The 27,587-nt window shown below is 37.8% G+C and overlaps 1 long non-coding RNA gene across 3 annotated transcripts; it reads right to left on the bottom strand.

The window, feature by feature from the left end:
* Positions 1-1,966: 1,966 nt before the first annotated feature.
* LOC139081848 (uncharacterized) lies at positions 1,967-26,030 on the bottom strand. Of its 3 annotated transcripts, none has more exons than XR_011537291.1 (4): positions 25,778-26,030; positions 21,919-21,996; positions 6,152-6,662; positions 1,967-4,277 (listed from the first exon to the last, which is right to left on the bottom strand). It is a non-coding gene; the product is annotated as an uncharacterized lncRNA (long non-coding RNA). The 3 variants fall into 3 exon arrangements; XR_011537292.1 differs by lacking the exon at positions 25,778-26,030 and adding an exon at positions 22,835-23,100; XR_011537293.1 differs by lacking the exon at positions 25,778-26,030 and adding an exon at positions 22,835-23,112 and having other exon boundaries at positions 1,967-6,662.
* Between the last annotated feature and the right edge of the window lie 1,557 nt (positions 26,031-27,587).

The raw sequence follows: 27,587 nt of genomic DNA on the forward strand, positions 1-27,587 counted from the left end.
CAACGAGAGCAAGGAAGGCCCCTACCACTACCAGCAGGAGCAGTGGTATGATGTTCTGGGTGAAGGAACAGGCATGGCTAGAAAGGGCAATGGAAAGGGGCATGCCCAGACGACAGCCACGTTCCACTGAGACCAGGAGGCTGAAGAGAAGGTTTTGTGAGGAAGCTGAAGCTACAGAGCAGGGGGTTCACAGACTATGGCCACACTCAGCCAGCCTTCTGTTTTTTATGCCCTGGAGCTGAGAATAAGTTTTATATAGTTAAATAGTTACATTTTAAATGGTTACGTAAGTATATCCATGATATCCTTGGTTTTGTCTCTTGGCCCACAAATATTTACCATCTGACCCTTTAAAAAAACTTTTTTTTTTTGTCAACTCCTGCTATAGAAGATTTTGCTAATGGCTGACCAAGAAACAATTTGAGTGAATCAAACTAGAGGAGATACAGACTCATATGGGGATGGGAGGCTGAGTGACCAGAAATGACTTAAGAGTTTGGGGCACCTTATGTTGACTGAAGTAAACAAAATGTAGGCCATGACCAAATTACTCCTAAGGTCTTTTGATCAAACGGTGGTGGGAGGCTATGAACCGGTAGGGGTGGGAGGAAGTGCAAGACCTTATCGGGAGCAGTCAGAGCCCCTCAATCCCCTGGGTCAGGCACCGCTCTGGTGTCACGGCTGCTGGAGATGTCTGAGAATGCGCACAGCTCTGGGGATGCTCCCTGAGGCCTCCGCCACGTCTGTGTTGAAGCTACCTCGTACTTACATGTTATTTAATCATCGTTACAATTCGATGAGGAAGATATCGTAACTCCCATTTCACAGATGAGAAAAAATGAAGTGACTTGATCAAGGTCAGACAGGTAATAAAATCCAAATCCTGATCTAGAACCCAGCTTCTAGCTTAATAGCCAAGTACTTTCTTCTCACATTTGCATTCAGAAGCAGCAGATGTTAGCCATGAGGAGCACTTCCTACAAACAGCACAACATGAGAAAAGGATATCTCCAAGACATCATTTCATTAAATTAAAGCACACAGTTAGGCAATCCTACCATCTGACTGTTAGAACACATTCTCTAACTTATCAGGACCAGGAGTCCACCTGAAGAAAAAACTACATATGCATATACAAACAGGAGAGGGTGGCTACTTTGAACATGAATTCTGGATAATAATGTTGATGGAAAACGTAAGAATGGTGCTGAATTCTAGAAACAGATGAGATCAGTAGAGCCTTATTTTCTGATCAAGGGCAAAGACGTTCATCACTTTCAACTGAGGCCTGGACAAAAAGGTCATGGGATTATGTACCTCTTGCCAAGTAAACCTCAAACAACTAGTTGAAGCTTCAGGTACTCTAGACTCTAGCCTCTAGTCCCTGCTTGCCCTGAATACGAGCACCAGCAGTTAGGACCCTGGAAACAGCTCTCCTCTCCTGTAACTAAGTGAGGTGGCATTCTCGGTCATATCTAAACTGGCTGTGGTTGTAACTCCTTCCACTGTCTCAGCCAGTAGTATGGTGATGAAACCTAATTTTCTAACATCACAGAGTTGAGGGTCCGACTCAGAATGGTAGTGACTTTCCTGAGGTTATCAGCACAGCTCTGCACTTGGAACTCCCCCTGCTTCAGTTTTAAAGTAAATTTTTCTTTGTTTTATGAAAATGTGTGCAATAATTGCCACATAATATAGTCTTTAGTAGCGCAAGTTAAATGTGCAGTATTTTATTTTTACAATATAATTTTAGCAATCTGGTCATAAAGAGCTTTTCAGCGCATACTGCACTCTCAGATGCCTCGTTAAAAAAGTGAAGGATCATCTGATTTACCACCAGAAACAGTCAAATCAATTGAAAGATATCAGAGACCTCTCAATATGGAAATACTTATCTTAATGTCACTTTCTTTGATATGCTCATATCACTCATAGTTACAACAATGGAACATATGTTAAGTATTTATTCATCTTGACATATTTTTAGATATTTTATTTTAGAGGTTTGCAGTTTATATGGTGGATCAAATAAACAAAGACACTGAAGTTATTCTCAAAGAACATATAACTGAAATAATTAAGATTTAAAAACAGTAATATAGGAAATATCAAAGGGCATACAAATATTTACAGAACTCCAGTACAGACGGTCATGTCAATGCCAGCGCATATCAGTCAACTTGGGCTAGCTAATGCTGTGATAACAAACAACCTCAAAAATCTCAGTGACTCACAAAACAAAGGTTTATTTTTCACTCACATTACATGTCCACTTGAGGTCAGGAATGACATCTGTTCCACGTTCCTTCATTCCCTACCTGAAGGGATTTGTCTTATAATAAATGGAAAAAAGGGCATGGTGGAACCACACAGAGTTCTTAAAACCTTTGTTCAGAAACAGCGCTTGTAGTTTCCACTTATATTTTCCTTGGCCAAGGGAAATTGGGCCTGGGAGGCACAGCCCTCCTACAGGGAGAGGCAGCACAGTGTTTCTTCAGAAATGTTTAACATTTTTAATATTTAAAAAAGCTAATATGCCTTTACCAGAGACAAAATACTTAGTTGCACTTATTTCAGAAGTTATATAGGATCCCTTGAATACCCAAGAAGGAATGTCGCTCCAGGTGTGAGGCAGGGAGGGCGGCAACAGCGGCCCTCTCACTGAGTGGAACCGGCTTGGGGTATATGGCATATATAGTACGTATGTGACTGCCCTTCGTTTTTCTCTATTTACTTATTCTTGGGCTATTTGCCTCTCGACTGCGATCAGATCCTGTGTTGACATTAGGTTATCCAGCTCCTGACCCACTTCTGGCTTAGTGCAGTATTCCGGCAATCACACATTTCCAGTCCTCAGCTCTCTCACTGATTCTGTCCAAGTCCTTTAATCCACGCCATGCTGTGCTGCTTAAGGAGTCGCAGGACTGCAGCCTCCGTAGCACCTGTACCACATCTGCCCGCGTTCGCTCAGTCCCAATCCCGGGCCTGGCGCCTCTCCCCAAATCTGGCAGATCAATGCCGCTGTTGTCTGTTGAGAGCGCCTATAAATAGTGAGTGAAGAACAAATTGTCAAGCAAATTCATTTCGGGTAAATAAAATCTGGAAACACCTGGTCCAGAGGGATGGGAGCTAACTTCCTTAATAGTAGCAAGTATTTAGAAACTACTGTTCTTTGAGTTTCTTACAAAGAGGAGCTTGAAGGAGATGGAGTGGTCAGGAAAGGGTGCCTGACAATGGTGGGACTTGGGAAGGTAGGATTTGAAAGAATCAAACAAATGCAAATTATCATGCTTATTTAGCAACTTTTAACAAACGTAATAAAAATATACACAATTACTACATAGAGATTATATGTACTTTAAATTTCATTCATTTTATCTGTAACATTTGCATATCCAAAGCATCAAATTTTAACATAGTTAAATTTATTAACAGCATTGGCTTAAATGTAAATCTTATTAGTTTATTTCTAGGTTTAAAATAAGTCAAGTATGAATTACACAAATTAAACTTATGCATATAATGCATATTCTTAATAGTAAGGAGAGGTGAAGAGTAAATAAATAACGACTTGGCCGCATCTTCAGTGTCAAATCTTTGCAAAATACGTTCCTGTTTCTTTGACTACCGCACTGCCAAACTGGTTTCGCGTTTAGGATGAGAAGACAGATGTGTGGGTTTCAGATAAGCATCCTACCTGCTTAGGCTTCAGGCTCTGCCCAACACAGAAGCAGGCTCAGAAATGAGAGAGAAGTCTCTCCCATTTCTCCCCTTCTCTTTTAGACTTAGTAAGAGGGTGAGCTAAACCCGATGGCCCTTTATGAAAGCTATGTTTGAAGGCAGCATCGCAGGCAGCTGATCTTTCTTTTTTGCAAAAACGGGGGAACTTGTTTACAGTCTTCCTGTTTAGAGGCAATAAGTAATTTTTCCTGCCTAACATATGCGAGCTATTTTACAAAATCTTTTCCAACTTTCCTTAGAGTACCCTCCAGGGATCAGCAATTCAGGTTAGCTGGTGAGTTTGTCTTTCATTATTTTCTTTTCAAATGGGCTGGTCTTGACAGCTCAGCCACTAGCTGGTTCCAGCAGGCCCTGGGGTAACACTGGTCCAGCATGTTGGGACTCTTTCATGAAGGGCCGGTGACAGAAAGCACGAAAGCTGCTGTGTGATCAAGGTACTTAGCTTTTAGTAGCATGGCTTCAGTTTTCCATGTGGGAATCCCTCCAGGAAAAAAGTTCAAGCACTGAACTTACATTCTCCATCCTTGTTTTAAGGTCTGAGATGGAAGGAAAAGGGGATTAATTTTTCATGTGAATTAAAGATGACTCTAACAATACGTTTCTTTACAAAGTTAATAAACAGGAAAAGGCGAGTGAGCAAGATGTAACCATAATTATTGCTAGATTTACTTCAGACTGCTCCTTAAAGTTACAAGGCGTTATCATTACAGGCAAGCCTCTTTAATGTCAACATCAATTTAAAATTACTCAGGGTTTTTCAATAAGAGGTCTAAGCTTATTCAAGTTTAAAATGACATCATAAAAGTAGTGACATATTTTTACCATTCAGTGACTATATAAAAAGTAAGATAAAGTGTCCACTACTCTCAAGCTATTGTTTGCACAGCTACTAAAGGCAAAAAATCCCCCACATAGTAGACCAATAATTACAAATATAAAATCAATTTCAGATTAAAAGTAAAGATCAAATTACGAAAGAAGTCTGCAGCGTTGCGCTGAGTGCTTACTGGAATAAGGTACAAGTAATTTCTAGAGATTAACAGCATATTCATTATTGTCCACTAATGGTAAGTGCACATGAACTCACTCATCACTCTATGCTTTCACATCGCACTGCTTTTCTTTTAAATAACTTACTTGTTAAGCAGCAGAACCACAAAAAGCGGCCAACAATGTCATTTTCTACAGTTCACTTAATTTGCTAATCTATAAACACATTCAAATAAAGTTCACCTGAAAGTTGAATATTATAGAGAGATGAACATCTCAAACTGCTTATTTGCTCAAATATTTCTCTTCTTATTTTCCATTGCTTTAAGCACAATCCTTTGCTGTTGAAAAGATATTTAGCATATCAATGGAATACACCCAATATCTAAATTCACATATGAAAACTGTAAAAAGGTAAAACTGTGTGTTCATCTCAATAACTATGTTTCAAGGGTGCCACTTAGACATTGACGGTAAAAGCTTGGATTTTTAGAGGCAACGATTCCAACCTTGGCTCTACAATGTATTAGCATAGCTTAGTACTCAAGAGCATAGATTCTGAGGTTGGAATGCCTGGTTTTGAAGCCTGATTCTGCCACTTACTAGATGTGTGACTTGGGAAAGTAATTAATCTCTCTGTGCCTTGATTCAATTATCTATAAAAATGAGAATAATTACAGTAGCTACCTCATAGGGTTGTTGTGGGTTAAAATTGGTTAATATATATTAATATATATAGTAAGTACCAATATATGTACTGGTACTTAGCAGTACCAGGCTCACAGGAAGTACTGTGCAAGTGTTTGCTTTATCATTGTAAGTATTATTACTATGATGATTATTAATAGCTGACTGGATTTTATCAAAGTTATTTAACCTCATCAAATTAATTTCTTCATCCTTAAAATGGGATAATAACAGTCTCCCCCTCATAGGGTTGTCACGAGGCTTGAAAGACATAAGTCACACCTAACCCTTGGCAAAGTCCGTAGCCTGTAGAAAGTGCTCAGGATTCAGTGGTAATTTTCACTGGCTGGTTTTTGGGATTTCTCAGTTCTCTAGTAGTAGACGGACTATAATGAATTCTCTAGTGGCTGGACTCTCACTAATTTTCTGATTATCTCTAACTCTCTCCCATCCATTTACACATCAGAGGGATAGTAAGTCAGAAAGGACCAGCTACTTTGCAGCGTAGGAGAAGACGTGTACAAAAGAGACCGCTGCAGCTGGGACGGCCTCTGAAATGGTGGCTACGCCTATTTTCATCCTGTTTCACTGCTTTCCAACAGTCTGGCCCTGCTACCTTGTAAAATCACAGTGTTAGTAATTACAGCTGGAAAAAAGTATAGTAGCAATATTCAAATTCATGATGACAGTAGGGGGTAAACACCAGTCCTGTCAAGGGCTGGATCTTCCTTACTTCATATTTCTGAGAAGTTTCTTCTGTGAGCAATTTTGTCAACATTTCTATAGTAGGCATGACTTAAAATGTGATGCTGCCTTAGAGAAAGAGTCCTCCAAGCCTCCATCCTGAAGAATACTATAGCTCTCGTGCTATGTCTTTGGTGTAGAAGAGTGGCATAGTCCATTCTTAAGCCAAACTACGGTTAGCCAGAATCCAGATGCATCTATAAAACAGCCTTTATTATTTAGATTTAATTATGTCTTCCAACCCTACAAAGTCTGAGACGGAGCAGGAGAAGGTTAGCTGTGCGTTCTAGTCTTCAAATCCTCCCGCTTCTCCTCCTCAGCTCATGTAGCAAAGGTTCTTAAAATTAGGGAGCTGGCACTCTGATCACTTGGTCCCCTCTCCAGCACCTCATTAACTTCTTCTCCGTCTCCTAATTTGCGTCGTTGTGTGCCATTATGCTGAGTCTCCCCCTCAGGTTGCGTCACCAATATCTGCTTCTGTTACCCTGTCCTCGGTGTGGCTGTGCCCAGGGAAAGCATCAGGAACAAGGGAAGAAAAATAAGATCATGAGCATCACGCCACATTTTCAGAACAATACTCAATTCACCTTGATGCACAAAGGTTTAAAAGGTAAAATATTCTTTTTGTGTATAAACTAATGATTTGGAGAAAATTGGCAACTCTTTCTTCATCAAGAGATAAATGGGCTCTTGAATTTTTCAGGCAAAAATTCTACTATTTCTCCTTTTCCTTTCTGTTAGTTTTAGTCATATGATCAAACATCACTCCCAAAGTTTCACATTTTCATTTTACTTGATTAGAAATAAGGAGTGTCATTTTACTAAGTGTTGATAAATCTGATTTGACATCTTCAATGAAAGGTGTTTTTTTCAACTTATGGCCTGTTATCAAAATAAACCTGCTTCACAGTGGCACCAAAACTGACTTGAAAAGTACAATACTAACTAGAAATCTTAGTATATGCACTGAACCTAATTCAGATTCCTGAGACGCTTTGAATACAGGTAAGAAGGGAAATGGTGGCACCAGCAACAGAAATAGAGAAGTCAGGAATACGATCTTGTGTTCAGAGGAAAACATTAATTTTGATTTTAGAAAGGCTGAATTTAAGATGATGGCAGAGTATCTAAGGATAGGAAGGTAGAGATTAAACTATTGTGTAAGAAAAAGGTCAAGGTTGTAAATGAATGTTTGGGAGTCATGAAACAGTAATTGCTCTAATTCTAAAAAGACTGTTTTATGATAGACTACCAAGTTATATGTCAGATACATCGTTCTAAGTAATGTTTACGCTTCGGCGGTGAGTGTTAGAAACAGTTCCTTATTCGATTCTGTTTTGGTACATCACATGTGCAAAGAGATGCAAAGAGGTATCATAGAATAACTGCTCCCACCTCTCCGGGCCTGACAGCAGCTCCCAACTTGTCAGTCTCTGGAATTGTGAGCATCTATTAGGAAACCATTTGCTGGTGGTCCAGGTGGGAATCAGTCGTATACCATAAACCTCAGAGATCCACTGCGTACATGTGGACTCTGAATTTCTCTTTATTTTGACTTTCTGTGTTTCACTGTCTCTGTAGTGCTGCTGTATAATTCAGCTCACCATTAACCAGATGTCATTTTATACCCGATAGATGATCACACTTCACAGCTGGCTAAATTGATTTCTGTATTTAGTCTATCCCAAACTCAGGGATGCTTCTGGGCCCAAGATGCTGGTAAATGCAAGATCATTATTGGTCACCAAGAATAATGCAAGGAGGAATGAAAATGTAACTCCAAAGCTGGTACTCAGACCAAAGAGGATGAAACATTAGGAGAAATGAAAAAAAACACAGTTGCCATTGAATTAAAAAGTATTAGTTCTTGATTTTGACTTTATTCCTCTTTTTTACATCAGGGAATTTAACAAATCATTTTTCCATATTATGTATTTACAAAAACACATTTTCAAGTTTTCATATTTTGAGAGAAATTTTCAAATAAAATTCCTGTCTATGAAAAGCAATGTTCCCTCTTTCCCACGTGATTTTAAAAGATATCATGGAACTTCCAGTTAATATTCTCACTTAAAAGACCTATGCAAAAAATAGCCCATAATGATGAATTGCATAATTTTAACTAGTTTAAAAAAATTCCAAGTCCTTTGTTTTAAGGGTTTTTTAAGTAAAATCTTGAGCTGTTTATATATATTAATATAACATATATGTATCTCACATAATATGGTCTAATTGGTCAAAACCAACCCTTGTTATGAAAATTAGACTTTCCTTTGATTGTCATTTATCATTTTAAATCAGTGGTTCTCAAACTCTAATGTGCCAAAGATATTTCTAGAATCTTAAGAGCCTTACACAATAAGTCTGGGCAAAACCCCAGGAATCTGAATTTTCCACAAATATACCAAGTAATTCTAAGACATGAGGTCTTCAGACAACTCTTTGAGAAGCTGTTCTACCTGGTTCTAGAGAGCTTTAAAAACCAGAGTGCATGACACAACACCATGGTACAATTCATATTAAAGTGGCTACTTTAGGCCATTTTTTAGAAGGAGTCAAAGCATGTCCTCACAAATAGAAATAAATTTTGTAAAAGTCTTATTCAGAATCTTACACCAAACGATATAAGATATATATCCAACCCCAAAAGTTTTAATTTGAGAACTCCTTGCACTCCTATGTAAGTTTTCTATCTATAATATCAATGAAGAAATAACCTCTTGTGGTAGAGTTCTTAAGCTCTACTAGTGTGTGTTGAGCAATACTCTGTCATGAACAATGACAACACTATATACCATCAAACAAAGCAAAACAAAATCTCCAGTGCTGCTCCTCAGAGGACACGAAGCATAACTTAACCGCTGCAATTCTTCGAGAAAAGCTGTGGGAGAGAGGGGATGTTGAATAGCACAGGACAGAGGCAAGGAGAGCCATTTTAAGACTCTCTTCTTTCTCTCTATTTTCCGTCACATAACTCCCCTGTCTGTAAAAATTGTAATTCTTTATGGAAAACTTTCTAATATACTAATTCTTTAAGGTCCTGGGCCTTCTTTGGTCATGAAAACTGATCTATAAAAGATAAGCTTACTGTCTTGGATGAATATTTAGAAACCAATTTCAAGAACTCACATACAAACACTATATTTTATGTCAGGAAAGCTTTATTTCAGAAGGCAATTGTGCTGGACACTTGCTCCAAGCAAGCATGACAAAAGTCTTAAATGGTTTATATGTAATTTTACTGTGAACAAAACTAATCTTACAAAATTATTATTGTTTCAATTAAATGCAAGAAAATACTGCATGACACTAAATTACCAAGAAAATCAATTACCAATAAACCGACAGCATATTTGTATAATAATTCGTCCTTTAAATAATCAAATGTTCTTCCATAAGCTTTAGATTATTTCCCCAAAAGGGTTGACATGGCATTTTGTCTTGTATTTGAAAGCTATCTTTTGCTGTTAATTTGCATTAAACAAACAACAAAAAGACAAGAAAATCAAAGGAAGTCCCCCTATATGGTTCTCCCACACATCTTGAGCCGTGTGAGCAAGCAGTTAAAACATGCAAATCCAGTTTGGAGGAAATTCGACATCTCTATTATAGATGAAAAGTAAACAAAGCAGATGAAGGATTAGTGCAATTCCAAATTTAAGATATTGCTCTCAGTGACTTATAATAAAGCGGTGTTGCATACGGTGGCATGTTTTAGATGACATTTCAATTGTACGAGCAATTTGCATTCTATCTGACATTAAATAACGTTCTCAGTATTATGAATTCCAGCAGCATCCTCATCTCTACAGCATAAAGATATGAACTATGAGGCACATCTTAATGAAGGGAGTAAGTTTTCCTGTCAATCTGAAATGTGAGACAAGGCAGTACCTGGACTAAACTGCCAGCAACATTATTGTGAGTTGCCCACTCCCGGCACAGTACAAATCTTCAGCTAAGGCATTCTTCTTATTAAATAAAGATCTATAACTGAACACATGTATCTGTAATATCACTACAATCCAAAGAAAATTAAAAGACAGATTATGTCCAGGATATTACATGCACCACCACAGAGCACTGCTAGAATCTGGTATGGTCCTGTTGCTAAGATACCTGGCTAATGCCACGGAAACGAGCCCTTCTTACTAATCTAGTACAATCCATGCATGCTTCCACATATTTTGGCAGGAGAAAGTAGGAGTCCACTGACAATGGTTTGGGATATTACTAGCCAGTGTTCCTGAATTTATACATTTTTTATCTCTTTCTGGTAAGCTTCAACAATCTTAGTGAAATAAGAAATGTAGCACTCCGTTAATGGCATTTGGTTGCTTTATGCCATTTAAAACAAGTAAGATTACTCTTTATCCTTCTGCATAGTCAATAAAAGTTGCTTAAAAAGGTAATTATTTAAGTGCCTTTGGCTGCAAAATTGTGGTGCTCCCCAAAAAGATTCCCCTTAATCTTTGCGATTTATATTGTTATATGCACATAAATGGCTTTCTGCATTTTCTCTCTCTATTGCTTTCTTCAAGCAGAATGCAATATGCCAGTTTCCCTGGGTGCATGCTGAATAAGAAATAAGGACACTAAAATGAAATACTTTTATCAGACATCACTTGCAAACCTATGATGCATAAAGTTGGTTTGGAGTACTAACGTTTCCAAAGATTTTTGTTTTATTCATTTAAGAAAAATATAGAGAGAGAGAAGATTAAAAGCCGTTTTATGCATGAAAATAATGCATAAAATTCTGAAATGAAAAATAAATGCTTTGAGGCTTCCCCTGTATAGAATACAAATGTGCTTTCCACCTCCAGGTGTCATTTTTTAAATTTTGGAACAGTCTGCGATAGTTAAAGCAAACTAAGCAAAGATTCCTACTAAGAAATCCAACAATTTTTTTCAACGTGAGTATGTTCCTTCTCTGTAGTGCAATTTAATCTTCAGAGCATCACTGACGGTAGTACCATTGAGCTCAAGTTATGATAATAATAACTTTTGCAGATGTTCATAGCTGTCAAATATTATTCACTAAAATGTCAGAAGATGTGATAAAAAGTTAAACCAGAAAAATTATTCTAAAGTAATTGGTTCAAGTCAAGAAGGCAAGGGAAGGTCAAACATTAATCCCTATCCATAAACAGTGAATGAACCATAGAGAAATCACAGCCATATTGATTTTTTTAGGAGGAAACAATTGTGTACTGTATTGGTGGACACACGGATAAAGTGGATGCTTATACGTGTACTGGTGTGCAAATTTATAGTTGCATATCAAAGGCGTTCATTGATTTAAACAAAAGTTTTTCTTCAGATTTAACTGGATTTTTGACTCAGATTTGTTTTCTTATCAATAAAGACTTAGCCCATCTTTGGCGATAGTAAATTATACCTCGAGTACATTAAGTTTATGTTATTTGCACTCTTTTCTGTTTTCCACTCCGTGGATTCACAAGGTCATATGGAAGGGTTATTTGACCAGAAGCCATGGGGACTTCGTGGATTTAGAATTCCACTTGCAATGATATGACTATAGCTCATCAAGATATCCTGCTTTTACTAGTGCTAAAAGCAAATATCATGATTATCAATATGTACCCAAGAGCATCCAAAAAAATGTGTACAGATGTTTAGTTTGTTAATTCATATACTTCCTATATTTTTAGCCCCTTAGGACATTGTTGCAATGAAAATTATTTCTAAATTACTGCCTAAGAGCAGTTTACAAGGGTAACTGTCTTATAAAACAGGAGATTGTTCATGACAAAGAAGAGATAAATCAATAACAGGTGCAAGTGTCTCAGAAACTGTTACTTCAACATAAATTGTCCCTGTAAGAAGGACAGAAAAATGTTTTTACAAACCTTTTACTTTTTTCAATTCTCACTGGAATCCCATGTCAGAAGCGAAAATGGCTGTTTGCTTAGAATAAAGTGTCTTAGCCATCTACGTGGACCTGACAGTAATGGCAAAGGATGGTGCCGATCAATATCCATCTTCTTCATTCCTCAAGTAATAACTTTCAATAGGAAAATCTATTTACTTTTACTTACCTTTATTTTATTTCATTTTGCTTTAAAGAAGTTCATTCCAGAGGGAGGGTTTACCTTGCAAACAGCAGTTAACAAACTGATGATTTAACTAAGGACTCTGGGCCAGGAGGGGCATTGCCATCGCTGTACCTGTGTGTTAATGTTAAGAAGAAACATATTTCTTTGGATTCTAAATTTTTTATTCAAATAACAGTCACTAAACGCCTTTCAAGGCTCACAGCTGCTGATCTGGAACATATATCAACCAGGTCAACCAGAAACGAGGGGCAGCATCCACATTCTTACACGTAGGGCTTCTTGAATTTTTTACATTCCATATGCTGAAGATGCTATATGCTACTGTACTCTAAGATAAACAAAATATCACTGGGTAAGGATTTAAACAGGAAACCTCAAACTCTTTCTTGGAAAGACTTTCAGTTTCATACATTATATAAAGACTGTATTTGGGAAAGACCAGGCATTCTCTCCCCAGGCCTGCAATAGAGAGGGAGCTTCCATTCCAAATTGTCACAAGAGTCATTATTTCAAATTGACTTCAAAATGAAGTGCTCCACATGTATGAGCATAAGCACTGAGATAAAGCAGTTCCCAATGCCTGCAACATTTTCTCTTCTCTTTCTTCTATCTCCCTGTCATCCGTGTAACTGCTTTATAATTATGATAGATTTTTATTTCCATTGAGCTAGAATTGGTTTAAAAGTTATGGCTTTTTGTTTCCTAAACACATTTGTTTTACAGATTGTCTTTTTCAAGTGGATGAACATTGACATTTGAAATACCTGATATTTAATAAAGTTTAATGACAATTCTTATCAATGACTCCATTGAGTGATTTCTAGCCTCATAATTTTTGTTTTTGAAACTGTAACTAAAAGCAACTGCATTTTAATATATATGAAAATTATTGTCTTTATAAGACTCTAGATTTGACATCATGATAAACAAATATTTTTTGTTAACATTTAGACTACATTTTTTTCTTTAATTTCTCTACATCAAAAAAGAAATTAAATTATTCACACACACATATACACACACGGTGACTTCAGACCAACTATGAATATTAGATAACCTTTTTATACTAGAAAAGGTTGCTCAAAAACATTGATATTAATATCAATAGCAACTTAAAGTTTTAGAATTGCAGGAATGAACTAAACAGCAACCTGAGACTACTAATTCTCATCGTGAATTTTTAAATTAATAATTGGTAATTAATTTCAAATCAAAAGCAGTGAGAAAAGCCCATTTCCGAATTCTAGGTTCATACATAAATCTCAGAACACTCACTGTGTCTATTTGTTACTGAGAAAGGAGATCACTGGTATTAAATCCCCGCTTAAACCAACCGCAGGATGGAAAGGAAATTAGAGGCTGTATTCTCCTTAGAATTTCTAAGAAAACATGTATTAACACAGATGTAATATAGCAAGAGAATTAATTGCAAATAAAGTAAAATATACAGGATGATAAAGATAAATTACATTTTGCTTCTAATATCTAAGCATTCATTACTAAGAGGATATCAGCAAAGAAAAAAATGCTTGTGTGCTTTACTCATTTTCTGTTTGCTCCAGACACAGAGATCTCATCTGACAGGAAGGTGATCTGCCTTTCACTCTGACCAACTTCTCTGCAAGCCTGTGTGCGTGTGTGCATGTGCACCACAAAAGGAATACACGAGAAAGCTTCATATATTGTTGAAACACAAAGGACAGATATTCCATTTAAGTAGGACCCCCAATAAATCTAAAGAAAAGCCATTGACAATTTTATAAAAAAAATAGTTTCACTTGTTAAAAGGTACCAAGGGATTAGAAAAAATATTCAAGGTCTTAAGGGTTTTAGAGAGCTTTTTGTTGTTGTTGTTCTCAATGATAGTAATTTTTATTCATGGGTTGGTACTCGCAACATGTTTTGTGGTTGAATTTCATCCACTATTTCATGTTCTAGATATTGACATGAAACTAGATATACTATACCTCGCAAAAAGTAATGACATATATTTTAGGAAAATCAAAATATATAATAAATATATAATAATATACACAATTAAGTGTATGCACTTTAAAGAAGCCTTTATAGTGGATTAGTTCTATAAGGACAAATAGGTATTATTGAAAATATAAACAAATATTAGAGAAGGACATAAAATTTAAGACATAATAAATTTAAATCTCAAACTAAGGCAAATAAGTACTGTTACTTATCCCTCAAACTACACTCATTTTAATAATCCAATTAAAATTGAGTATCTGCAGATGCAGTTGTGTTACCAGTAAGTATTCATTACAGGTGCATTGAGTAAGTAGAAAAGAGAAGGTATCTGTGAACTTAATAATACTTTCAGCTCTGAGGCCTAAAAGAAGGTGAATACATTCCTCTCATCTGCCCACTTGGTTGTATAAAATTGGAACTCTTACAATATTGAATACTTTGATGATTAAGAAGAAACTCAGTGCCAATTTTGAATGCATTGCATTTGCACATTAGTTTTCAGTTTTTCCTGTGAAGAACTGTAGACAGCCAGCTAGGAACAAAGTACTAGACAGAGGCAGCAAGAGGAGGCGAGACAAAGAAACCCACATAGGCCACGACTTCCACACACGTTTTACAAAATGCAGATTCAGAAAATCACATTTTACTTAGAGAAATTACATTAAAATGTTCTCAGTTGGGAGTTCTTATAATGTAGGAAACTTCAGATCACCATTTTTTTCTAAATGATATCGAATAAAACACTCCATCTTTTAAAATAGCCACTAAAAATAGATATTCAGGGGAGTCTAGAAAGCTGTACCTATTGTAAAACCACAGAAGAAGCTCAGTAAATGTTTCATATACATATATGTTTGTGTGTGTGTGTGTGCACATCTGCATACACATCTGTCTGTGTGTCACAATTACACCACAATTACACAATTACTAACTAGAGATGTGTTCAATTCCAGACAAACATCCATCCCCCTCTATGTTACTCCACTGAGTCATTCAGTTGATTTTCTCCCCAGTTCTTTATTTCCTAAGGTTGTAAAGAAGTGAATATCTGCTTCGTTTATGCCCATCTTTTAGATCCCAGCAGAAGACATGGCCACAATTAAGCATTCTAGGCCAGAACCACAGGATCAAAACCACAGAGCTGTAGGAACTGGAACACAGGGGCACAAAGGCGACTTGCTCGCTCAGATCTCACCAGGAGCCTCCATATTCACATTCATTGTTGTTATTTTTCACTAGTCAGATTTACCTCATTTCTATTTTAAAAACCTCTCAAGCTTTATACCTGAATTCCCTCAAATCTGGACCCCAAATGAAGAAAATTGGTTTACACACACACGCAAAATTGTTCAATAGTTGATTAAAGCTTCCGCACCGTTAGAGTAACAGAGTTGCAACAACGGAGGTGCTAATCTGTGCGAAGTAGCTGCACTCATGTGCCTCTTTTTATTTGACATGACTTAGCAGCGGTGAAGGCCTAAATATCAAGTTGTGGACGTTCATCTAAATCACAACTTTCCTTCACTTAGCATATTAGTTTAATTAAGACATATTTATAAAAAGGCTGGGTGTGTATGTGTGTGCGCTGAATTTCCAAATTCACTAGTATCAGTGACTTTTTTTGTTTACAAAACATTACAATTCTACTTAGTTCAAAGTCACAGATAGAGACAATTTCAGAAATGTAAAACAGCCAGCAAAAGATGGGGTAAAGAGTACAAGAGTAGCGACATTCCTCGCCCTTCCCACACGCAAGAGCTCAAAGAGTGCTGTTGGACACAGCGCTCTATTCGAAGAGGTTTCACACATGCATTTTTAATCAGGATTATATTTCACAAAGATCTGTCACCGCTCACAAGTGCAGCCGGCCGGTCCTCCTTGAAATGTATCAGCTCTCGGGCTCAGCCCTGAACTAGTGTTTCTTTGTACAAATCTGGACTTGGTGATCCACAAGGAGATGTTTTTCTTAAAAGGAAAAAATAATCCCTTAGAATTGCTTAGGACCCCCACGCACATTGTTTTGAGTTCAAACATACAACTATTTTAACCTGGAACCGTCTTCTAAGTCACTCTCTCCGCCAAGTTAATAGTCTAAACATTTGGCTTTAAAGTATTTGCAAAACCTAGAAGATCTAGTAAGTGGTTATTTTAAATTCAATCATTTACGTAACTTTTTGAGTTGAGTTAATCCTACATTTTCTCTTCCATTCTTGATCTATTGTATTATTAATCTATTCTCTCCCGTAATAATTAAGATCACATAATAAGAAAAATATGATGAAAAAATATTTATATGGGCATCTTTCTCCAATGTGCTCCAAACATTGGACACATTGTGTGACCATATTATGAGTATGTTCTCATCTATGTGTATAAAATATCTTCTATGAATTTATAAATGTGGAGGAATGACTCAAGTCTGTAGATATACATCCCTAACACTGCCTGAGCTAACACAATGGATATAAAAGCCAACAGAAGAGATTAAAGGTCATAGTTACTATTGAAATATATGTCTGTTCTGAAATTATATAGATTTAATAAAAAATAAGCTACTTTAAATTGCCTATATTTTGAAAATTCAACCTATTTATAACGACAAAAAATCACTCTGAAATATTCAGATTCACACAGGAACAGAAATTTTTAACACCTTGTTTGCATATAGTGTGTTTAATGTCTAATGAATGCCAATCTCTGTTAAAGCACACCTAATACATTACACATCTACTAACTAAAATTTGGCTCAAAATACATTTCAGAGAGTATGCAGTGGAAAATATTTTAGTTACAAAAAATCTCTCAAATTTGTGAAAGTGCAAAATGTGAAGCCCGTTTAAACTCTTGTAGGTTGGGAACTACTGTATGTCAGCGTGTCCAGAAAAACAGGCCAACAGCAACAGTGCCAGAACATTCACATGAAGTAACTATATCTATATGTTGTCGAGCAACTGGTCATAAAACCCTGAATAAAAGGGCATTTGAAATCGGATAGTTCTGAAAATACCACAGCTGATTTTTTATACTCTCTGACAGTTAAGAACAAAAGACTTTCAGGCAAAGATTTTAGACAATCCCTGTGATATTCGACTTCCCCAGAGTTTATGCTTAAGATTACCAAAAGTCTGGAACCCCAAAACAAAAGTCAATATTAAGCCAGTGGATTCTTGATTCTCAATTCCTTCATGTTCATAAAATTACTATATTGCTCTCCATCATCATCATAAATACTATACATTTTAACATCTGTCAAAGCATTTAAAAACACAAAGCTTGCACCGGGATGAAGAAAGACAGCCTAGAATATTACACCATGTCCTTTTCAGAAACAGTACATTTTACCACAACCAGAAGGTTGGGAAAATAAATTTCAAAATTCTATTGCATCTAATTAGGGGCACAAATACCAATGACTCAAAATTTTCAGGAGCTTAAAAGATAAAATTGTCTTTCAGATCCAAACTGTTGCCTACGTAAGTACAAGGGAAGAGAGAGTCTTAAAGTCATCATGCTTTTTTTATCCGTTGCTTTAGCCTTTGGTAACAAGGAATCTGTGGCTTAGGGTTGCTCAGCCAACAGCCTTGTACGGCACATTTATATTCTCCAAACGGTTTTATGTTTCCAAAGTGAAATTTTAGAGGGTATTAGTTTAAAATATTTATCTCTCTATTTAGGAAAATCTCTCTGTATAGTCTTGGGGGAAAAAAAACACTTTGTAAAAGACTTATCCCTCAGTAAACATTAATGTTTAAGATAGAAAATAAAGAGTGAAAGTAGTAAAATGAGATCATTGAAAATATGACATTAAAAGACAAATTTTTCACAGCCTAAAAGACTGTCATTACAGAAGATTGATCGATACTACAAAGCTCTACATTTTTCTCCAAAAGCGCAAGCCTAAACTTTCTAGAGTCTATTGAAATCTAAAAGATGTTAGTCCTTGTACGTTTATAATTGGGCTTGTTTTTGAATACGTAGGGCAATTTTTGAAGTGGATAATAAGCATATGCAATTTATTATGCACACATTTTCCTGTTATCATAAAGAGAGCAAGAACAAACTTGAAGCCAAGATCTCCGTATTTGAGTCTTCCTTTTACAAGTTCCTTTTACAACTGTACCCAATTCTCTGCATCTGCACTTTGTCATCTGAAAAGTAGGAATTATTTCTGTCTCTTCATCTGTCTCCCAAGTTTGTGAGAGTGAGAGAGAATTGCTGTCATAAGGATCAGAATACATTTTGTGTCTCTGGGGCACACAGGCCCCATATTTAATAAATTCACTCTCAAAGAAATGAGCTTGGTGTCTCTTTATCATATTTCCCTATGCTTTTTTCAAACAAGTGTCACCAGAAAATGTGTCATTTATTTATTCACCTTTCTACCCATTGTCTCCCTTACTAGAATGTAAGATCCTTCAGGCAGTGACTTTGTCTTTTTCATCACTATATCCCCAGAGCCCAAATCAACACCTGGCCCATCAAAGATGCTCCAATAATTGTTGCTGATCCAATTATATAAAAGCTATACTTTCCAATAAATACATAGGAATGCAGGCTCCTGCCACCTTCCCCCTGCTGTGTCTGATCTCCATGTGCTAACGGATCTGTCAGGTAGGTGACACGACCATCTGATCAGTAAATTTAACTCAACTAAATAAAAGCCTTTACAGTTACAAGAAGTTTCCCATGGTCTACATGACCTGATACTCTAACAGTATCTATACTGATACAGAGTCAGTATTATTCTTTCTGTTTATGCAGGACACAACTGATGTCATTGCTCATATCAAAGGCCAACCTATTCATTGTATCTCATCCCCTTTTCACCTTTTTTACCTACTTTGTTCCTGTGATTGTCCCTTCCTCTCCTATGCCTGATTTTTTCCCCCATTCTGTTGGATCACTCCCACCAGCACACAAGTGTCTTGTCATGTTACCCATCTAAAAACAAATCCTCTTTCGATCCCTCATGAGCTGTGGTTACTGCCCCATTTCTTTGCTCCTGTTTCCAGCAAACCTCCTCTAAAGATTGTCTGTTTGCTCTCCCTGCTTCCTATCTTCCCATTCCCCCCTGAACAGGCTTCAGGCAAGCTTTCAACTCTACCATTGCACTGAAAGCTCTTTCATTAAAGTCACCAGTGATGTCCATGTTTACAAATCCAATGGTATCCAGTTAGTCTTCATCTAACTTAATCTCTTAATGGCATTTAACAAGTGATCATGTTCACCTTTTTTGAGACATATTCTTTATTTGGCTTTTAGGAAGTCACTGGACCCCCCTTCTCAGCCTCCATTGATGGATACTTCTCCTTTCCCGTTCTCTAACTGCTGGAGTAAGACAGGCTCAGTTCTTCAACCTCTTCTCTTCTGTGTCTCCTGGCTCCCTAGATGGTCAGCTGCGATCACTTGGCTTTAAATACCAACAGTAAACTAGTGACTCCCATATTTACATCTCCCATCCTGCCTCTCCTCTGAACTCCAGCCTCACATACCTCAAGTAGCATGTTTAATAGGCATCTCAAATGGAATACAGCAAAAACTGAACTGCTTGATTTTTCCCCCAAATCAACTCTTTCTGTGGTCTTTTGTATCACTCTAAATGACACCAGGGTTCTGCCAATTACTCTGGAAATCAAACAAAAAAACAAATAAACATGGGAATCATCCATCAATTTTGCATATCTTACAGCCAGTCCGTCAGGAAATTCTGTCAGCTCCATCTTCAAATTCTACTAGGAATCCAATCGTGTCGCATATCTACCTCTACTTCGTCAGCAAAAGCAGCTATCACCTCTTGCCTGGGCTATTTGCATAGCTTCCAAACAGGTCATCTGGCTTCCACTCATCTCCCTATGTTCTACCTATATTTAGAACCCAAATTATATCACTTATTGGAACCATCCAATGGCTTTCCATCACACTTAAAATAAAACCTAAAGACCCAAGGTCCTAAATCATCTGCCCCCAGCCCCAGTTTCCTGATTTTATCTCCTACCACTTTCTCCATATCTCTTTGGGCTTCTGCTCTTCCTCAAGGCTGCTGCTCACACTCTTGCTTAAGAGTCTTTACATTTACTTTTCCCTCTACATGGATCGCTCTTTACCAAATGTTTCCATTGCATGGTCCTTCAATTCATTCAGTCTCACCTCAAAGCCATTATTAATTGTTTATTTTCTGATACTAGAATGTAAACTCCACGAGGACAAAGATTATTTCTTTCTTTTTCCCCTGTGGTTCCCTAACATCTAGTACAGTGCCTGACATAGAGTATGGTCTCCATATTTTTGGAAGGATGGAAAGAAAGAGAGAAGGAAGGAAGGAAGGAAGGAAAACATGGAGGAACCAGAAGACGGAGGGAAGAATTAAGATGATTGGAGGCTGATTTCTTTTTCAGTTACATAATTACAAAGATAATTCAAATCTACCAAACATAAGTATCATTGCTGATAAATTGAATGGACTGAACTGGATGGAGTACAAACAGAAAAGGCTTTATTTTTCTCCCACCACTGTCTTCAAGATGCTCTTTCAAATCTCTCTTTCTTTGGCTATGTTTTGGCATACGCCAGTAGCTATCCAAGCATTTCCAACTAAAATAACAACCATTTTGGAAGGTAAGGCTCACTTTGGATTTTTTGAATTTCAAATGAATTTAATGTAAAACTTTAATTTAACATGCAGTCTAAATCATCTCCCCCCCCAGGGCACCAGCCTGAGCAGTGGCTCTGGGAAAAGAAACTGACAGCTCTTTTTCTGATTTCCTGACCTTCTCTCCTTCCCACTTCTGTGTATCTCAGAGCTGGGGCAGGGGAAGGGAAATTTTTAAGAAAGGGGAGAAAATGAATTTTCACTTTGCTGGTGCAGTTTGTAGTGCTTTCTTGGCTAATACTGGCCGGCACTGCCATGGCAAGCGTCCAAAGGCTGGGCTTTCAAGAAGCACACTTGTGGGGTTCTCTGGGAGGCCCCGGGAGAACATGTGTGCTGTGTTTCTCAGTAACGTAGAAGTGCATCTGCTTAGAGTGCAGACAAATGATTGTGGGATTGAGAACCTGAGGACTAAGGAGATGGCTTAGAGCTCTAGCGTTGACTAAGCGATCAACTACTCTTGGAATTAGACCGTAGACGAACAGAAAAGGAATAAAAATCCTCAGGCTGCACTTGAGGCTATGCTTCATGAATAGAATATCAGCACCACCAACCCATATAATAAAAATGTGCAAAGCAATTAAGCCTGTGTTTTAAAATCACATTTAAATCAATTATGGAAAGATAATTAATGTTTAAGCATATATCAAAGTTCAGTAAATCACTCAGTTGACATATAAATTATATTACAAAGTGAATTCAAACAGGCTTGAATATGAACTAAAAACCTGTGGAGGGATGGCAAAAATTCATGGTCTAGTATGAGGTACCCAAGGAGAATGTTTGTATGTGTTGAAGGAATTGAAATTAGATCTCTACTCACTCAACAATTCACCAATTATCTGGAATGATGTGTTTCCTGTTAATTCAATTCCCTGGTAATGCTAAGCAACAGTCAGTTAAAACCGAAACTATTGCAGGAATACCTGCAGTGGTTAGATATCACAGTAAAAATTTTTTAAATTTTAATTGAAATTTTAAAATAGCAAAACAATGAATCATCCAGGACAATCATTTCATATACAGCAGAAGCATGTAATCACTTACATTGAGAGGAAATTCTGAGCTACACCATGTCTGATAGAGTTGGTCTCACATATTAGCTGAAGCTGGCTGCATTAACGACTGCATGGTAAAGGGAAAAAGCAAATATGATTAATAATTTTATACATTATGTTAGCATGTGGGGAAAAACGTGAAGTTCAACATTTTAGTGGTTCCACTTCCTAAAGAAATAAAGTTTGAACTCTATTTTTTCTTTTTACGAACTTCCACAACCCGTCAACCTTCCCAGTCTTTTCTTGTATTCTTGCTCAGATCCTGTCTGCTCCAGCTGAATGCCTAACTTGTGGCTCTCTCTCAGTTTGCTTTGTGTTTTTTACTGCACTGTCACTTCTCTCAGGAAACACCTTCTTCCTATTTCTCCCTATTGAAACTCATATCACACTTTAAGGTGAAGCTTTAAAAGAATTTTTTTCTCTGTGTACTGCTCACTTCAGCTGAGTGTGCATTTGCCCTTTGCTTAACATTATGTTGTTTGCATCATCCATTTTTTCCCAAGCATTAGCTGTCCTTTATTGCACCCTTTTGTGAACATATCTTCCCAATTAAAAACTATGGCCTAGAGATGAAATGTTGTCACATACTCAACTAGATTTCCCACAGTATCCATAGGACCGCAAATATGTATATGTGTGTGCATGTGTGTTTGCAAGTGCACGTACATGTGCATGCGTATTTCTATTCATTTGTCCAATGTCTATTGATTATGCTCCTATCTGACACTCATGCAGTCTCTATCATAGGTTTCTAGACACTGGAGAAAAGTCAGTGAGAACAGTGGATTCAATCCTTAGCCTTATGTAGTTTATACTTTAGTGAGGAATATAGACAAATGGATAACATTCAGCGAAAACATGCCATGTAAGGAGGTCTGCGGGAGTGAATGGGAGGAGTTACTTACCCAGACTTGAAGAAACAGAGAAAGTAATACAGAAGAGGAATTAGAGGAAGGTTGGAGACATCAAAGTGAAGAGGAAGAAAACAGTTCCAGATCGATGGATGTGCAAACCAGAAGGCTCAGATGCGAGTGAGCCTGTGCCACCCAAAGAACTGAATTATGGACAGTGTGGCCAGAATGAGAAGTAGAGGGGCAGATGAGGGAGGGCTCAGGAGGCCACTCAAGTAAGAAGGAAATATTTCAGGACAGAGGAAATGGCCAAGGATATCACATCCTGCCAAGACGCCAAGTAAGAAAAAGACTGAGAAGTGTCTACTGGACTTAGCATAAGGGGCCTTTGGCAACTTGCCAGTAATTTTAGTAGGGTGATGGCCCCAAATCAAACTATAGTGGGTTGGGGGAAAGTAGAGAATGAGGAAGTGAGACAAGAGTGTAGATAAGGCTTTCATTAAGTTGGACCACTAAGGAGAAGAGAAAAATAGAGGTGTTAGAGGAGGAAGTTAGATTCCAAAAAGATGAGGAAGATTTGAGCATGGTAAAAATCTGAGAGGAAGGAGCCAATAAGAAGTAATTGATGATCCAGGAAGTGAGGATAATCAATAAATCAAAGTCATTTAGAGAATGGGAGAAATGGGATCCAGGGCACAGAGGGAGGGAAGAGCCCGAGATGAGAGGGAGTGGACAGTGTCACTTCTTCCATTTTAAGGAGAGGGAAAAAAGACAGAATGAATGTAGATGCACCTAAATGTCTAGCTTGGATGGAAGGAAGCTGAAGAGCTAATATATTCTCTATATTGTCATTGCTTTAACATCATTGCCCTCATTCCTCAGAGAAAGTGTCATATTCCTTTCTGAGACTGATATTGAGTAGACCCAGAACATTCTGATGACTTCCCATTGGAGTTAGAAAGAACAAGTAAGGAATAAGCCAAACTACATCTAGTTGGAGGCTGGGGCCAAGAGACTGTAAGTAGAAAGGCTGCCATGCTAGCTCCAGTCCCCCACCACCCCAGAAAGGCCTCAGGTGTCACGTAACACGAACCTCAAGAGAGCTTAGCAAACTCCAGTCCAATCTAGCACAATATTGCTATTCAAGTTTTCCTACTCAAGGATTGGCTAGAGTCTGAGAAGCTGTGCTAATGATCAACTGTACTTTTGTGATCAAAATGGAAGGTTGTGAAAGCAGTACAGAGGGGTTACCAATTCAGCAGTTGTTCACATTAACATGTATGAGTCACCTAGGGAATTTGTTAAAATGTATATTTCCTGGCCCCACCACCACACATTCTGATTCAAGCATATCTATGGCAGGGCCCCGATACTTTCCACTTTTTGCAGTCACCACATGTGATTCAGATGTAGATGTTTCACTCTTGAGCAAGGTCTCGTAGCAAGAAACAGAAAAAGCTAGGAAGAAACCAGGCCAACCCGTCCAGAGACTCAGCCTGCCTTTCCAGGTCTTAGGCTGGGTGCTAGTCCACAAAATGGGGAGCTAGAAGGAAAAAAAACAGATACTGCAGACCTAAATAGCAGGGCCAATAGACCAGGAATCACGGCAGGGTAAAGAAAAGGTAGAAACTAACCTACAATATACAGCAACAACATTTAAAAGTCTTCATGGAACATTTTTGGAACAAGGAGCAATACTGTGATACGTTAAGGAACATACAGAGAAAAGAGCTGCACAATTGTTTATGATAATTTCTATACCAAAACCCAAAACAGTAAAATCAAGGAACTTGTTTGGTAACATTTGTATCCTGGAATAGCTGAAAGTAACCTTTCTTATAGAATTTTAAAAACAAAATATATTTCTGTTCTATTTGGGATAATATAGACTGGTCCATCCAAAAACAGAGCTAAATAATCTCTAGTGCCCCCTTATAAACTATGAATTATAACAAATTATTTCATTTTAAATTACCAAATGATACAAAAAGATGATCTTCTCTCATCTTATAGAAACAAATAGCTACAAAACTAGCATCAAGACTCAAGTCTGTGCCTGTTTTAAGCCAACAAGCAAACAGCCTTGTGTATTTACAGCATAAATGCCACCGATATTCTATTTTGGTCAAAGCATAAAACTGATCTTTTCCTGCAAAGCACTTTGTGTAAAGATATACTTCAGCTCTGTTCCTAAATCTCACATTTCTAATTTTATTCTCATTTTCTTTTCATCACCGTCAATATCAACCTAACCAACTCATCAAAAAACACAGTTAATACCTGGGCTGGGAGCTGTGCTGAGGCGCACGCAGAGTGCACAGAGTTTCCAGACGGAACGGGCAATTACACAAATGCCCGTTAGTGCACATTTACCAGCGTAAGATCTGCACGAGGGGAAAAGAGCCAAGGCAGCCAACATTATACATTTCTAAACACAAATGCAGCACCTGAGTTAAAACGAGGAGGCTTAATGAAAATAAACAGAGATTTAAAAGAGAGATTTAGAGCCTAAACGCAGCTTAGGACAAGTTGTGACTTTCCAGTATCACACAGGCCTTACATCAAACAGGACTGCGCCTACCAAATGGACGCGGAGGGAGCTTCGCGGGGCCGCACGGCGCTAATCCGCTCTCCGTAGGAACCACAGCGGAAATGAGAAAGTTAGTCTCGTTTCCCCATAAAAATCCCGAACATTTTCTGAGTTGTGTTTCTTTAATTGTATTTAGTTTCGCTTTTCTAGGGAGGTTCTGTGGGACAGTGGTCGAAAAGAGGAAGAAGAGAAGGTCGTGAAAGCCTGAAATGTCTAACGTTTACCCTTGGCAATTCTGACTATGTCAAAAGTAAAGGCTCTGAAAGGCAAAATAATAATAATTAATAATAATAATAAACCTCGTAGGTCAGTGCAATTCATCGGCCACCTTGACACAGGCATAGACAGCCTCTGACAAGGGCTCCATGCAAGTGAGAATTTATGGAAGAGAGATGGGGCAAGCTTACCGAAGACTTGGAGAATATTCAAGTCTACTGGTCCAGAGCAGCCTCCCTAAGAAATCTTTCGGTTCACTTTCCTTCCCCCACCACCGCTGAATTCCTCTAGTGCCCTCCACAAGGAGTCGGACTTGATCAGCAAAAGACGGCACTTAAAGATAGACAAGGACAACACAGAAGGCGTACAGATTATTCCAGTCACCAAATTTTTAATGCTTATATTTTTGTTATAATGCGTAGTTTTATGATAAGTAAATGTACAATTTTCATGATGCTCTTTCAGAAGCTGACTATACCCAGTGGAGGAACAATTCTGGCTTTGCATGTACTAAAATAGCTGCATTTCAGGTTCTTACGAGAAAATATAATTAGTGACTGCATCATCGGCTCTCGGAAGTCCGGGATTCTGTCCTGTTTTTAAGTGCCAAAGCACTCACTTTTTTGTGCAGGACTGTTACTTTTGGTATTTAAAAATTGCCTCGAGTCAGAGTAATTTATGCTTAAAATGTACCTAGAGAGTTAAAGCTGTTTAGAGTTGAACAAAGTTACACTCATTTTTAAAGTATTCCGACCACTTCCCCTGAGGTTTAAAACTCTTGCAAGGTGTTTTATGGTCATTTTAACTATCTTTTCTTGGCTTTCTAGTAAATTTGAACGTTTCCACTTTTGCTATATTTCTACATTTACTAGTCATTTGTGTTTTCTCCAGAACTGGTTTGGGCATCGTCCAGAAAATCCTGATGGAGTCATCATAGAATGAGAGAAAGGGAGGAAGAATTTTCCAGAGCGTGGGAGAACAGCAGGATAGGCAAATCAGGGGATGAGCGTGGAGGAGAGGGTGGGCCAGTGACAGCAGGGCCGATGCCCTCCCCTTGCCCTCATCTAGATTTCCTTAATCTCGCTTTGTTCTTTCTTCTTCCAGGGCTGGCTCCATTCTCTTTGGCCCTTGCCACTTTCCCAGAGGATAACATCCTTTAATCAGAACCTTTTCCCCGGCTCGGTGGCCCTCCCACCCAGGACTTGCCTCTCTCTCAGGTGGAGCAGTGTCTAAAGACATAAGGCGGTGAAAACTGGTAAACATCTCTTCCTGAAAAAAGAAAGGGAAAAAAAGTACTGGAATTTACTCTGACACACCAGTACTACCATTTTGCTCCAATATTGCAGCCACTAAATGTAAAATTGAATTCTCCCGTGTCCAGTTCTTCTCCTGAGGCATTACCAAAGCAATACGTCGCCCAGCCATTCTTTTTTTATTTTTCCACCCATTCTCATAGTTCTAAAATCTAAATTCTTTTCTCAGATTAAGCCAGAAAGTGATTTCCTCACAGAGATTCTGTACTTTGTGTTCATTGCTCTTACGGATTGTTGTCATGCTCTGTACAGGGTTTCCACTGAGCATCTTCAAAAGAAGTAGTTACTTAAATAACGCTCTTCTATGGATACACACATAAGTAGTAAACCGTAAAAGCTAGCGTGGGACAGACGCTCCCCAACCTCACAATAGCGATTACTTCCCACGAGGGAGGGAGGAAAAATGAGTGGGAAAGAAACACAACTGTATCTAAAATGTTTTATTTCTTCATTTAAAAAGAGGTTTAAAACATATTTGGAAAGACATCAAAAATATATCAAATCTGGGCACTAGATATTTTCTACAATACTTTTCCATATACCTGGAATTTAGAATCCAAAACTTAAACACATAAAGAGACTATCATACAAAGCTTCCTAATGTATTTGAGGGAAGTTATTGAAAATATTGCCCTCCGTAGCAGCACTTGTCAAGCTTTACTATGGGTACAAATCACTAGGAGATCTT

Source organism: Equus przewalskii, chromosome 2, assembly GCF_037783145.1.
Source record: "Equus przewalskii isolate Varuska chromosome 2, EquPr2, whole genome shotgun sequence".
Taxonomy (NCBI): Eukaryota; Metazoa; Chordata; class Mammalia; order Perissodactyla; family Equidae; genus Equus; species Equus przewalskii.